The sequence below is a fragment of the Odocoileus virginianus genome, chromosome 24, assembly GCF_023699985.2.
Source record: "Odocoileus virginianus isolate 20LAN1187 ecotype Illinois chromosome 24, Ovbor_1.2, whole genome shotgun sequence".
In the NCBI taxonomy this organism is placed as follows: Eukaryota; Metazoa; Chordata; class Mammalia; order Artiodactyla; family Cervidae; genus Odocoileus; species Odocoileus virginianus.
In genome coordinates this window covers 15,999,369-16,012,789 of record NC_069697.1, presented here as the reverse complement: position 1 = coordinate 16,012,789, position 13,421 = coordinate 15,999,369, and positions in this window count along the sequence as shown.

The following is a 13,421-nucleotide window of genomic DNA, read 5'->3' as shown; positions in this document are numbered from 1 at the left end:
GATTGAGTTGTTTGTTTTTCTGGTATTGAGTTGTGTGAGCTGCTTGTATATTTTGGAAATTAATTCTTTGTCAATTGTTTGATTTGATATTATTTTCTCCCATTCTGAGGGTTGTCTTTTCACCTTGCTTATAATATCCTTTGCTGTGCAAAAGCTTTTAAGTTTAATTAGGTTCCACTTGTTTATTTTTGCTTTCATTTCCATTATTCTAGGAGGCAAGTCACAGAGGATCTTGCTATAGTTTATGTCATATAGTGTTCTGCATATGTTTTCTTCTAAGAGTTTTATAGTTTCTTTTCTTATATTTAGATCTTTAATCCATTTTGAGTTTATCTTTGTCTGTGGTGTTAGGAGGTGTTCTAATTTCATTCTCTTACATGTAGTTGTCCAGATCTTCCAGCACCACTTATTGATGAGACTTTCATTTCCCCATTATGTATTCTTACCTCATTTGTTAAAGATAAGGTGCCCATAGGTGGGTGTGTGAGTTTATCTCTGGGCTTTCTACTTGTTCCACTGGTCTATATTTATGTTTTTGTGACAGTCCCATACTTTCTGGACGACTGTAGCTTTGTAGTCTGAAATATGGTAAGTTGATTTATCCAGCTCCATTCTTTCTCACAATTGCTTGGGTTATTTGGGGTCTTTGTGTTTCCATATGAATTGTATAATTTTCTGTTCTAGTTCTGTGAAAAATGCCATTGGTAATTTGATAAGGATTGCATTGAATCTGTAGATTTCATCTGGTAGTATAGTCATTTTCACCGTATTGATTCTTCCAACCCAGAAGCATGGAATATCCCTCTATCTGCTTATGTCTTCTTTGATTTCTTTCATCTGTGCCTTGTATTTTTCTGTATTCAGCTCTTTTGTCCCCTCAGGTAGGTTTATTCCTGGATATTTTATTCTTTTTGTTTCAATGGTAAATGGGATTGGTCCCTTAATTTCTCTTTCTGATTTTTCATTGTTTTCTGTGTATTGATTTTGTATCCTATGACTTTACTAAATTCCCTGATTAGCTCTAGTAATATTGTGATAGTATCTTTAGGGTTTTCTATGTACAGTATCATGTCATCTCTAAATCATGAGAGTTTTCCTTATTCCTTTCCAGTCTGGATTCCCTTTATTTCTTTTTCTTCTCTGATTGCTGTAGCGAGGACTTCCAAAACTATATTCAATAATAGTGGTGAGTGTGGGCACCTTTGTCTTGTTCCTGATCTTAGGGAGAATGCTTTCAGTTTTTCACCATTGAGAACAATGTTCGCAGTGGATTTGTTGTATATGGCCTTTATTATGTTAAGGTAGGTTCTTCTGTGCCCATTTTTTTGAAGAGTTTTTATTATAAATGGGTGCTAAATTTTGTTGAAACATTTTTCTGCATATTTTGAGATTATAATATGGTTTTTATCTTTCAATTTGTTAATATTGTATATCACATTGATTGATTTGCATATATTGAAGAATCCTTGCATCCCTTGGATAAACCCGACTTGATCACAGCATATGATCTTTTTAATATGCTGTTGAATTCTGTTTGCTAAAATTTTGTTGAAAGTTTTTGTATCTGTGTTCATCAGTGATATTGGCCTGAAATTTTCTTTATTTGTGATATCTTTGCCTGGTGATCAGGGTGATGGTGGCCTCATAGAATGAGTTTGGAAACATTCCTTCCTCTGCTATGTTTTGGAAGAGTTTCAGAAGGATAGGCATTAGCGCTTCTCTAAATGTTGGTTGAATTCCCTTGTGAAGCTGTCTGGTATTGGGCTTTTGTTTTTTGGGAGATTTTTATCACAGTTTCAATTTCAGTGTTTGTAATTGGCTTGTTCTTAATTTCTACTTCTTCCTGGTTCAGTCTTGGAAGGTTGAATTTTTCTAAGAATGTGTCCATTTTCTCCAGATTGTCCATTTTATTAGCATATAGTTGTTTGTAATAGTCTCTTATGATCCTTTGTATTTCTGTGTTGTCTATTGTTACCTCTCCTTTTTAATTTTTAATTTTGTTGATTTGATTTATTTTTGCCCTTTGTTTTCTCCATGAGTCTGGCTAATCATTTGTCAATTTTATCTTCTCAAAGAACCAGCTTTTAGTTTTATTAACTTTTACTATTGATTCCTTTATTTCTGCTCTGATCTTTATGATTTTTTTGATACATACATAGGAGTGGGATAGCTGAGTCAGAGGGTAGGTGCATGTTTATTTTACAGAAAATGCCAAGTGGTTTTCCAAAGTAGTTTTTCCATTTCATATTCCTGCTGGCGATGCATGAGAATTTTAGTTGCCCTACATCCTTTCCAGCATTTGATTTTGATAGTCATTTTAAATTTGGCTTTTCTAGTGAGTGAAGAGGTATTTTTACCCAGGGCTTTAATTTACATTTCCTTGTCGACTAAATATGAAAAATATTTTTGATCCAGATACATTTGGGTTATTTATGAGAACTGATCTACTTTGATTTTTTACTTTGTCATAGTGTGTGCTGCTTACACTGGTTTTGAGCCTTTCTTCTAAAACATAATCTTCTAGAGTTCTCAATTGAATATGAGAAGTACTTTGTGAGATTTCTGTATTCTTGCTTGGCTAGAGTTAGACTATCTCCCAATAGTGTATGACATCTAATATCTCTATTTACTTAACAACCTTGTAACAGACACTGTCTACTAGACTTCGTGAATTCTTGCCCTGAACTTATCCTGTCTTTGCCTTTTCACCCTTGCTAAACTGCCATGCTCTGCTTAGAGTCTCTCTTTCTACAATATGGTCCATAAAGTTTCCCTGGACAAAACCTGGATCACACACAGGGCTCATCTCCTGTGTTTCCTTACTCATAATGGTCACAGTTCTGCACTGATGCCTAAAAATAGTTTCATCATACAGACTGTCCACTTGAAAGATTGTTTACAGCGTGCGGGGAAGTTGGGTACTAGTTGCTCCATCTTGGCCAAGTGCAAGACTTTCTCCTTTGTTACTTATTAGTTAACTCCGGTGGCTCAGTGGTAAAGAATTCCTGTGCCAAGCAGGAGGTCCAGGTTCAATCCCTGAGTTGGGAAATTCCCTGGAGAATGGAATGGCAACACACGCCAGTATTCTTGCTTGGGAAATCCCATGGACAGAGGAGCCTGGCAGGCTATGATTCATGGAGTCGCAAAGAGTTGGACATGACTTAGTGAATCAAAAACAAGGTAAATAGTTAGGTGTTCGACCATAACCTAATTTTATTGTCATCTTTTCTATTTCTCCATTCAAATTACTATCATTCTAGATGATAATTATCTGTATACATACATACATAAATCCTGGGGATACATAATTGTGTAGTATGTTGATTTTTTTTTTTTTTGGTAACTAAAGGTACTTAGGTATGGATATAATAATGATTTCTCTTTGATAAATTAAAAGGAATTTAAAGTTGATATTTATCAATATCACTCTCACTCACTTATATCTTATGTGCTTCCTTAGGTTGATGAGAGAAGAATAAATCTACAACTTTGTGAATTTTGGATAATCTCGCATGTATCAGTGGGGATATATCTACCATATCTGTCTTGCATATTAGGAAAAAAGATGTTGAACTGGTAATATGAAATGACTGCTGTAAAAGGCATTAGAATGTGACACCATTTTTAACTTATATTCTATTTCTGCATATTAAAGACAAACTGTCTTAAAGATATTCATTTTTTACAGTCATTAATCTTAGAATTTGTTACTGAAATAATGGAAACTTATTAAAAACATGTGGTACTGGTAGGAAGTCAAATTAGAACATCAAAGAATTCTGGGAAATAAAATATTTCAAGGGGCTTTTTACAATTTTTATCCTGAGGTATAAAGAAAAAAAGAAATAGAATTCTTGTAAAAATAGATTAACAAATTTAGAAACAAGAATGTGTATTTCAGATGAAGAAATGAAACTACTATTTTAGTCTGTAGAATTTTTAATTAATTGTATAATTAAATATCATTACTTTAAGCAATAAAACAAATGAGAAACATTATAAAGGAAACAGCACTGGACTCAGGACGTGAAATGTTTCTTTTTTTAAAAAATTGGTATAAGTGTTTTTATTTTTTAATATAAATTTATTTATTTTAATTGGAGGCTAATTACTTTATAATATTGTACTGTTTTTTTTGCCATACATTGACATGATTCAGCCATAGGTGTACATGTGTTCCCCATCCTGAACCTCCCCCCACCTCCGTCCCCATCCCATCCCTCTGGGTCATCCCAGTGCACTAGTCTCAAGCACCCTGTCTGATGCATTGAGCCTGGACTGGTGATTCATTTCACATATGATAATATACATGTTTCAATGCCATTCTCACAAATCATCCCACCCTTGTCTTCTCCCACAGAGTCCAAAAGAATATATGCGTGACATATTTCTTATATCTGGCTTTCTGTTGGAGTCTGGTGGTCATTAAATCAGTTTGGGCCAATTTTTTTTCTTTATTACCTGTAAAATGAACAGATATGCCAAATAATTCTCATGTTCTTTTTAAAAATTTTATTTATTTTTTATTGAAGGATAATTGCTTTACAGTATTGCATTTGTTTCTAGCAAACATCAACATGAATCAGCTATAGGTTTATCCATGTCCCCTCCAATCTGAACATAACTTGCACTTCCCTCTCAATCCCACCCCTCTAGATTGTTATGGATCTCGGGTTTGAGCCCCCTAAGTCATACAGAAAATTCTCATTGGCTATCTGTTTTACATACGGTAATATATGTTTCCATATGAAACATATGATCATGAACTCCTTATTGCAAATTCAGACTTACATTGAAAAAAGTAGGGAAAACTACTAGGCCATTCAGGTATGACCTAAATCAAATCCCTTATGATTATACAGTGGAAGTGACAAATAGATTCAAGGGATTAGATCTGAAGACAGAGTGCCTGAAGAACTATGGACAGAGGTTCATGACATTGTACAGGAGGCAGTGATCAAGATTATCTCCAAGAAAAAGCAATGCAAAAAGGCAAAATGGTTGTCTTAGGAGGCCTTACAAATAGCTGAGAAAAGAAAAGAAGGAAAAGGCAAAGGAGCAAAGGAAAGATATACCCATTTGAATGCAGAGTTCCAAAGAATAACAAGGAGAGATAAGAAAAGCTTCCTCAGTGATTATTGCTAAGAAGTAGAGGAAAACAATAGAATGGAAAAGACTAGAGATCTCTTCAAGAAAACTAGAGATACCAAGGGAACATTTCATGCAAAGATGGGCACAATAAAGGAAAGAAATGGTATGGAAGCAGAAGATATTAAGAAGAGGTAGCAAGAATACACAGAAGAACTAAACAAAAAAGATCTTCATGACCCAGATAACCATGATGGTGTGGTCACTCACCTAGAGCCAGACATCCTGGAATGCGAAGTCAAGTGGGCCTTAGGAAGCATTACTATGAACAAAGCTAGTGGAGGTGTTGGAATTCCAGTTGAGCTATTTCAAATCCTAAAAGATGATGCTATGAAAGTGCTATACTCAATATGCCAGCAAATTTGGAAAACTCAGGAGTGGCCACAGGACTGGAAAAGGTCAGTTTTCATTCCAATCCCAAAGAAAGGCAATGCTAAAGAATGCTCAGACTACCGTAAAGTTGCACTCATCTTACACGCTAGAAAAGTAATGTTCAAAATTCTCCAAGCAAGGCTTTAACAGTACATGAACCGTGAACTTCCAGATGTTCAAGCTGGCTTTAGAAAAGGCAGAGGAACCAGAGATCAAATTGCCAACATCTGTTGGGTCATTGAAAAAGCAAGAGAATTCCAGAAAAACATCTAGTTTTTCTTTATTGACTATGCCAAAGCCTTTGACTATGTGGATCACAGCAAACTGTGGAAAATTTTGAAAGAGATGGGAATACCAGACTGCCTGACCTGCCTCCTAAGAAATCTGTATGCAGGTCAAGAAGCAACAGTTAAAACTGGACATGGAACAACAGACTGATTCCAAATCGGGAATGGAGTATGTCAAGGCTGTATATTGTCAAGCTACTTATTTAATTTATATGCAGAGTATCTCATGAGAAATGCCAGGCTTGATGAAGCATAAGCTGGCATCATGATTGCTGGGAGAAATATCAATAACTTCAGATATGCAGATGACACCACCCTATGGCAGAAAGTGAAGAACTAAAGAACCTCTTGATGAAAGTGAAAGAGGAGGGTGAAAAAGTTGGCTTAAAACTCAACATTTGGAAAACTAAGGTCTTGGCATCCAGTCCCATCACTTCATAGCAAATAAATGGGGAAACAATGGAAACGGTGCGAGACATTTTTGGGGTCCAAAATCACTGAAGATGTTGACTGCAGCCGTGTAATTAAGTGACACTTGCTCCTTGGAAGAAAAGCTATGACCAACCTATATAGCATATTAAAAAGCAGAAACATTAGTTTCCTGACAAAGGTCCATCTAGTCAGAGCTATGGTTTCTCCAGTAGTGTCATGTATGGATGTGAGATTTGGACCCTAGAGAAGGCTGAGAGTCGAAGAACTGATGCCTTCAGACTATGGTGTTGGAGAAGACTTTTGAGAGTCCCTTGGACTGCAAGGAGATCAAACCATTCAATCCTGAAGGAAATCAGTCCTGAACGTTCATTGGAAGCACAGATGCTGAAGCTGAAGCTGCAATACTTTGGCCACCTGATGTGAAGAAGTGACTCATTGGAAAAGACCCTAATGCTGGGGAAGATTGAAGGCGGGAGGCGAAGGGGACCAGAGAGGATGAGATGGCTGGATGGCATCACCGACTCGATGGACATGAGTTGAGCAAGCTCCTGGAGTTGGTGATGGACAGGGAAGCCTGGTGTGCTGCAGTCCATGTGCTGCAGTCCATGGGGTTGTAAAAAGTCAGAAATACTGAGCGACTGAACTGAATATATGTTTTCATGTTACTCTCTCCATATCTCCCACCTTCTCCTTCTCTCCTGTCCCAGCAGTGTCTTATTATAGGCTTTATTTTCTAAGTTGAAAAAAGCCTTTTATTTCAAATTAAAGAAAAACCTATTTTAAGGAGCTTTGTTTTAATTAGATGTACTACTGGGAAAAAGTTGAAATAAATTTTTTTTTTAAGCAAATGAGGTATTACAAGCTATTCCACAGTCTTGAGTATCATCATGCTTGTATGTCATTAGAAATGCCATTTTTATTACTTTTTTAAATTGGTAACTATTACATATTTGACGATCTTTCTTAACACTAGCTTGCATATTAAATAGTCAGTCTGGTTGGCATTATGTTCATGAGGCAATGTGATGATTATTGGCTATTTTTTCTATCTTATAAATAAATTGGCCTAGATAGGTAGAGATGTAGATGTTCATCCATAATCATTCATATTAGTTCACCACATAATTTTATATTTAGAAATGCCACATGTCTATGATTATGTCTCATAGTCACATCCACAAATATGCTTTGGAATTGGTTTTAGTAATTTAATTTTTCTTATTGTTAACATTCTGTTTTCTGAGATTCTCATGGGAGCTTCTTATTTCTGGCCTGATAAAAAATCCATTTCCACTTCCTGCAATAAATTTTAATTTTCATGGCTCTACTAAACATATGAAACAAAGATGTTAAGTCTGTATGTCTTCACTGAGTTTATATTTGCTAATTCAAAGTTTGGGAGAGTTCCATTAATGCAACGAAGAATTACTCTTGGACTGTAAACCAATTTACATTTTTTCCATGGTCTTTTCTTTGATTTCTACCATTTAAATGATTCCCAGCTCTTTTGTTTCCCTAATGATTTAGAGGTTAATAACATTGCTGAAATGAAATGCAACCAAGGGAAGTATGGAAGAATGTCTCCAAGACTCTAATATTTTTTTGATTTTTTTTCCTATATGTGATTACTTAAAGGGATTCATTGAAAATGCAATTTTTAGATGATATTTTTGAGAGTATTCTGCTGATTACTTGAATCGGATGATGAGGAATAGAAAGAATAGCAACATTTTAAATGCTTTGGGTATAATCTCTGCCAAGAAGGGAATTGGATGTGGATTGCTGGAGAGTCTCAGTAGAAAAATGGAAACAAAGATAATGATTACTAATTTGTGCATTAGCAAGGGGTCAAGATATGAAACACAAAGAATAAGAGAGGGGTGGAATTGCTCATTTTAATAAATATAATTATTCAAATAAAAATTGAAAAGTAAAGATGAGCCATAAAAACCAATAATTATCTTTTCATGTTTTATAAACATCTTCATTTAAATGTTTACATTGGGTTCTTACAACAGTCCTGTGAATCTAAGCTTGAAGTGTTATCTCATTTTTATAATTAAGAAATCTGAGTCCCAGAGAATTTAGGAGATTTGACCAAGTTCGTATACTTTTAATGTGGTATGTACAACAATAGAGTTGATGTTTTCTCCACCTGTAACAATGTTCCCTTGCGTGATCCAGTCACATGTATTTTCAAACATTTGGAGACTCATGTTACATTATTACTTTACCTATTCAGAACCTACTGAGTGAGTGTGGCACTTCCCTGAAGGTTCAGACAGTAAAGAATCTACCTGCAATGCAGTAGATAGGGGTTTGATCCATGGGTTGGAAAGATCCATTGGAGGAGGGCATGGCAGCCCACTCTAGTATTCTTGCCAGGAGAATCCCCATGGACAGAGGAGCCTGGTAGGCTACAGTCCATGGGGTCACAAAGAGTCAGACATGACTTAGCAACTGAACAACAGCAATTCAGAACCTATAGTAATGAGTGTATCTAGATAATTAATTATACCATATAGCCAAAAGAATAGTTACTTTTACATTTTAATTTTCATGGTTAAATACTGTAAATAAGTGAAAGGGTTATAATAAGATCTTTAAAATTTTTATGACATTAGTTATTGTGAAATGTATGTATAAGTGTATGCCTAAGTGTTTTGAAGAAAATGAATCACAAGTATAAAACATAATCTAGGTGATTTAAAAGCTGGTATAACACTGCCCATTAATTTTTGAAGGTCGCAATTGCATAATATATAAATCAGTATGAAAGAGACTTATGGGCATTTGTTTATATTACCTTTCCCCATTTATGACAGTTGTCCATTTTCCCTTTGAAAGTAACAGTCTAATGTCTCTTCTGCTTGTTATTTCTCACAAGAGAAATTGTAATTGCCTAGATGCTACTCCTGGTCAATTAATTCATGCCGTGTACATTTTGAGTCAAACTTCTAGACAGAATGTGAAAAGGCAAGATAAAAGCTTGTTTGTACCTCATGGGTTGACATGGACAAGCCCCACGTGATGGACAGGGGCTATGTTGTTGGTCTTTTGTTTCCAGAGTAGTGGGACTCTTGGCGTGAGCTTTATCTGCAGAAATAGCACTCTTTCTTTTCTTTCTCTCTCTTTCTGTTCCTTTCTCATATTGAGGAGGATTTCCAGGAAGTTAGTTTCATAGGATTGATGGACAGACGTTGTGTGCAGTTGTGGTGTGTGATGATGAGGAGATATTCAAGATTGTCCTTGAGAGAAATCTGAGCTTAATTAAACACAGTTCTTTTTGACCAATTTGTGTTGTCAAGAGATCAATCGGGAGTCAGAGTGAATCTTGGAGCAATTGAAAAACTGAGGGTAATGAAAATGAGTCAAAAGGAGAAGTGGGAGGGGGAAAATTCCAGAGAGGCTGACGTGGGTATGCTTGTGAGTGGTTATCTTGTACTTTTGAGTTGGGATAGCCAGGTTTTTAAAAATGGGTTAGGATGGGTCAGACTGAAGGACTTGCTAATCTTGGTGGGCTGGACTTGAGAAAGCTGATATTTTTGAATAATAGTTTAAATATGTTTATATATCATGATGCCCCTTTCTATTCATGTCAGAAATTCAGTTACTAGCTGAGTTCTTATTCTCATGGCTATGTGCTTATGAAATACTCTATTTGTTTTTGGTATTCCAAGGATTTTACTTATTTGGCTATTTTAAAGTTTGTTTTTATTTATTTATCTTAATTTAGTTGGGTGCTATATAGATATTACCAGAATCTCTGTTTCAGAGGTGACAATGTGCTCCCGCCTTTTTTGCAAAATAGATAGTGATCTTTGTTAAGTATTGGAAGACATCCATGTTTACATTTATTTAAATGATTCAATTCATCCAGTTCAACATAATTTGAATCCTCTTTGTAACCAAAACAGTAAAATTTAGCAAGGAAACACAAATTTAAGTTTGCACAATAAGTGTCCTGGGCAGCCTTCATAGACATGCTCTAATTTCCACAAATAAATGCTTCAGTTGTGTTTATAAGACAAAATTCGATATGGCAGCCCACTTAATAGCAGGCTTTTAACATCTGTGCTCTCATTATGAGTTATAAATATGCCTAGTAAAAGGGATGTTTTCCCCTTCATTTCCGTTATCTACAAGTAATGAGACTAACTTCCTAAGAGAAGGATAACAAGTGTAAACTCGAAACATTTTTGATTGCTGATATTCTAGAAGACTGTTGATTGCTGTGAATGCTCATGATTTCTGGGTTCTTGTCCCCAGGCTCTAACTTCAATTATCTGGCTGGTGATATGAGCAACTCTATCAATTTCTCATTTTCTGTGTCATGGGAAAGGGGCAAGATTTGTCCAAGTGTCTGCAATGGTGCAAACATCCTGGAAGCTTATATATCTGTGAAATTCTTGTTGGCACAGTGTTTTTCTGTGCTGTTCATCCATTCAAATGGAAAAATACTGACTTTCTTAAAAATACTTATGCAATATCTTTAGAAATTAGAATTCATATGATTTTAAAGGTGATATATATGTTTAATATCACAGACAAACAAGAATTGAATAATCAAGTAATTTATTTTTAAGACTTTTAGATTTTTTTGTTTTTGTTTTTAGATATTTTTTGATCTTTCCTTTTCTAGCTTTAAATTTTTCTTAGTGCAGAGATGGAAAAAAGCATATTCCTGAATTTCAGTGCTTAAGGATGTTACTAGTTCCTTTTTTGCTCTTCATCCAATGCTAAAATTGGGTTTCTTATTATTCTCGAAAATATTTTTTAAAGGTCTGATATTCCATGAAAGCTCTCAAGGCATTCTTAGATGTTGTACTCTTTTATTGCAGATTTTTAATGAGGATATATCAGAATTTCATCACCTATCAAAAAGAACCCTAATTAAAACAAGTATCTGTTTCAACAAATCTACTAAATGTTTTTATCTTTGAGGTTTAGCCAGAATTATTATTTTTGGTAAGAATTCAAAAGACAGTTTTTAAATACTGGTACAAGACACATCACTTACTTCATTTAAAATGTGTGGTAACAAGAAAACAGATTGTCAAATTAGTCAAATCTCAGAGGGAAATAATTCTTTTTATTATAGATTTTATATCACTATTTTATGGCTTTTAATTGTCCTTCTGCAGATTAAGACCAGGTAAGCACTATGAAGTATAATGGTTGATGATTTGGCTTTGAATTTCAGTTCTTCAAAAAGGCTATGCCAAAGGATTTTGCATCACCAATAGTAGGATAATAAATTGGATACATAGGCTCACTACATAGTATGAAGTAGTAGATGCTAATAATCTCACATCATATTTAACACTGGTTAATGTTAACATTGCTGATTGTGCTCTGAGCACAATCAACTCTTGTTCTTAATTTCCTCTTAATTACATTTGGAAATTATGATATAATTTAAGTGGTAGGTGATCTATTTGCCTATGAGTTCCTTAGAAGAATTAAAAAGCAAACAGTATAGGTTGGTTAGAAATTAAATAGTATAGTATATATTTTATTTCCTTTCAGACAGTAAATAATTAATTAGAACACTTAATTGACAACGATAAAACAGTTTGAAGAAAAATTCAGTGACATGATTGCATAAGGAATGGGAAGAAATAAACATTTTATTATTAAGTGTTATCTGCAGTTAACCTACAAACTGCCCAGATAGGGCAGTTTGGCATGCTAGCTCCAAAAAAATATTTAATTTTCTGTTTTAAAACTTTTTCCTATACTGTAAACTCTAGGAGGGAAGGTTCTATGTGTGCCTTCTATGTGTGCCTTCTCCATGGTTTATCTTCAGTAAGTGTACAAAAGTCACTCAAACATGTTTGCATTTATGCCTGTCATTTAATCCTGTAAAACTGTAAACTCAGAGTCAGATAAGTTATATTTTTTTAACATTATCATCCCAATCACTGTCATTAGGACCATGAGATTAAAAAAAAATTCTACAATGCTGAGACATAGGTTATTTTTTCTTCACCTTAGGATTTTTCTGTTTTAGGGGCAGATACAATCAAGTAGGCTATACATAAACTCATTACATGAAAATCAGATAAAAGCTCATGGAGTAAACCCAATATATTTTGTGCATAATGTAGAAAGAAAATCTTTTTAAAGAAAACACAAACTTCCTGGAAAATATTTACACAAGAGTTATAAAAAAAAATGTAAACTCTCTTAAATGGTAAAAAGAATATTCAACATGTACTTGAGTGAAATACTGGAAAAAATGGAATAACAGTTGATTTTTGTGTAAACTGGAGAAAATGAGTCAGTTATGTGAATTATATAAAGAAAATTGAGGTTGATTCTTGTCTCTGTATTTTAAAACAAGAAAGCACTGTATTCCACAAACCATTAGAAAGTAGGCCTTTTTCTCTCATGGCTATTCATTTTAATGCTCTGGTTTCACTTAATAGCTATCATGGCAGAGAATAATTTCAGTCTATTTCAGTCTCGGCATTGTAATGTTAAAACTAACTGCACTATTAGGGAAACGATGTGGGCTTGGTGGGAATATAAGCATGAAAATTCTAGCTACCATGGTATGATGACACTAGTTATTATGGATTTTGGAATTATACATGCATCCATTTGGGTACATTAAAATGATATATTTGATTGTAATTCTCAATACAGAGCTCATACATCAGCCTTTGCCCATCGCAGGACATTGCTGAAGCGAATTAGACCCTTCGAGTTACTATGCAAATGGCTGTCATGGCAGTACTTCAGAGATAATAATGCCTGGTTATATTTCAGTAATGCAGTAGACCATTTCAGTGATTTTTCTTCCACATAACTAGATACGCTGCAAAGGCTCAGATGCTAACATTGAAATAAATGAGTTGAAATAAGATACAGCAAAGAACAATAAGCATGCTTCAAAGGTGCCTGTTGGCAAAGTGAAGCTAAATATTAATGTCAATGAATTGATGTAATAGAAATTGCAGTGTTTTGTGGTTTCTTTCTGCTTCATTGCAAACATTAAGGGAAAAAGTATTCCTAGAAAAGTAAAATATTCTGAAAACAGTCTGAAAATTACATGATTTAATATATGGCTAAAGATTGCAACCTTAGTAAAGAATAAAACACTCTTCATAGGAAGAGAGATGTTATGTTATCTCTATAACATCTATAGATGTTATAGAGATGTGTCTAATATATCTT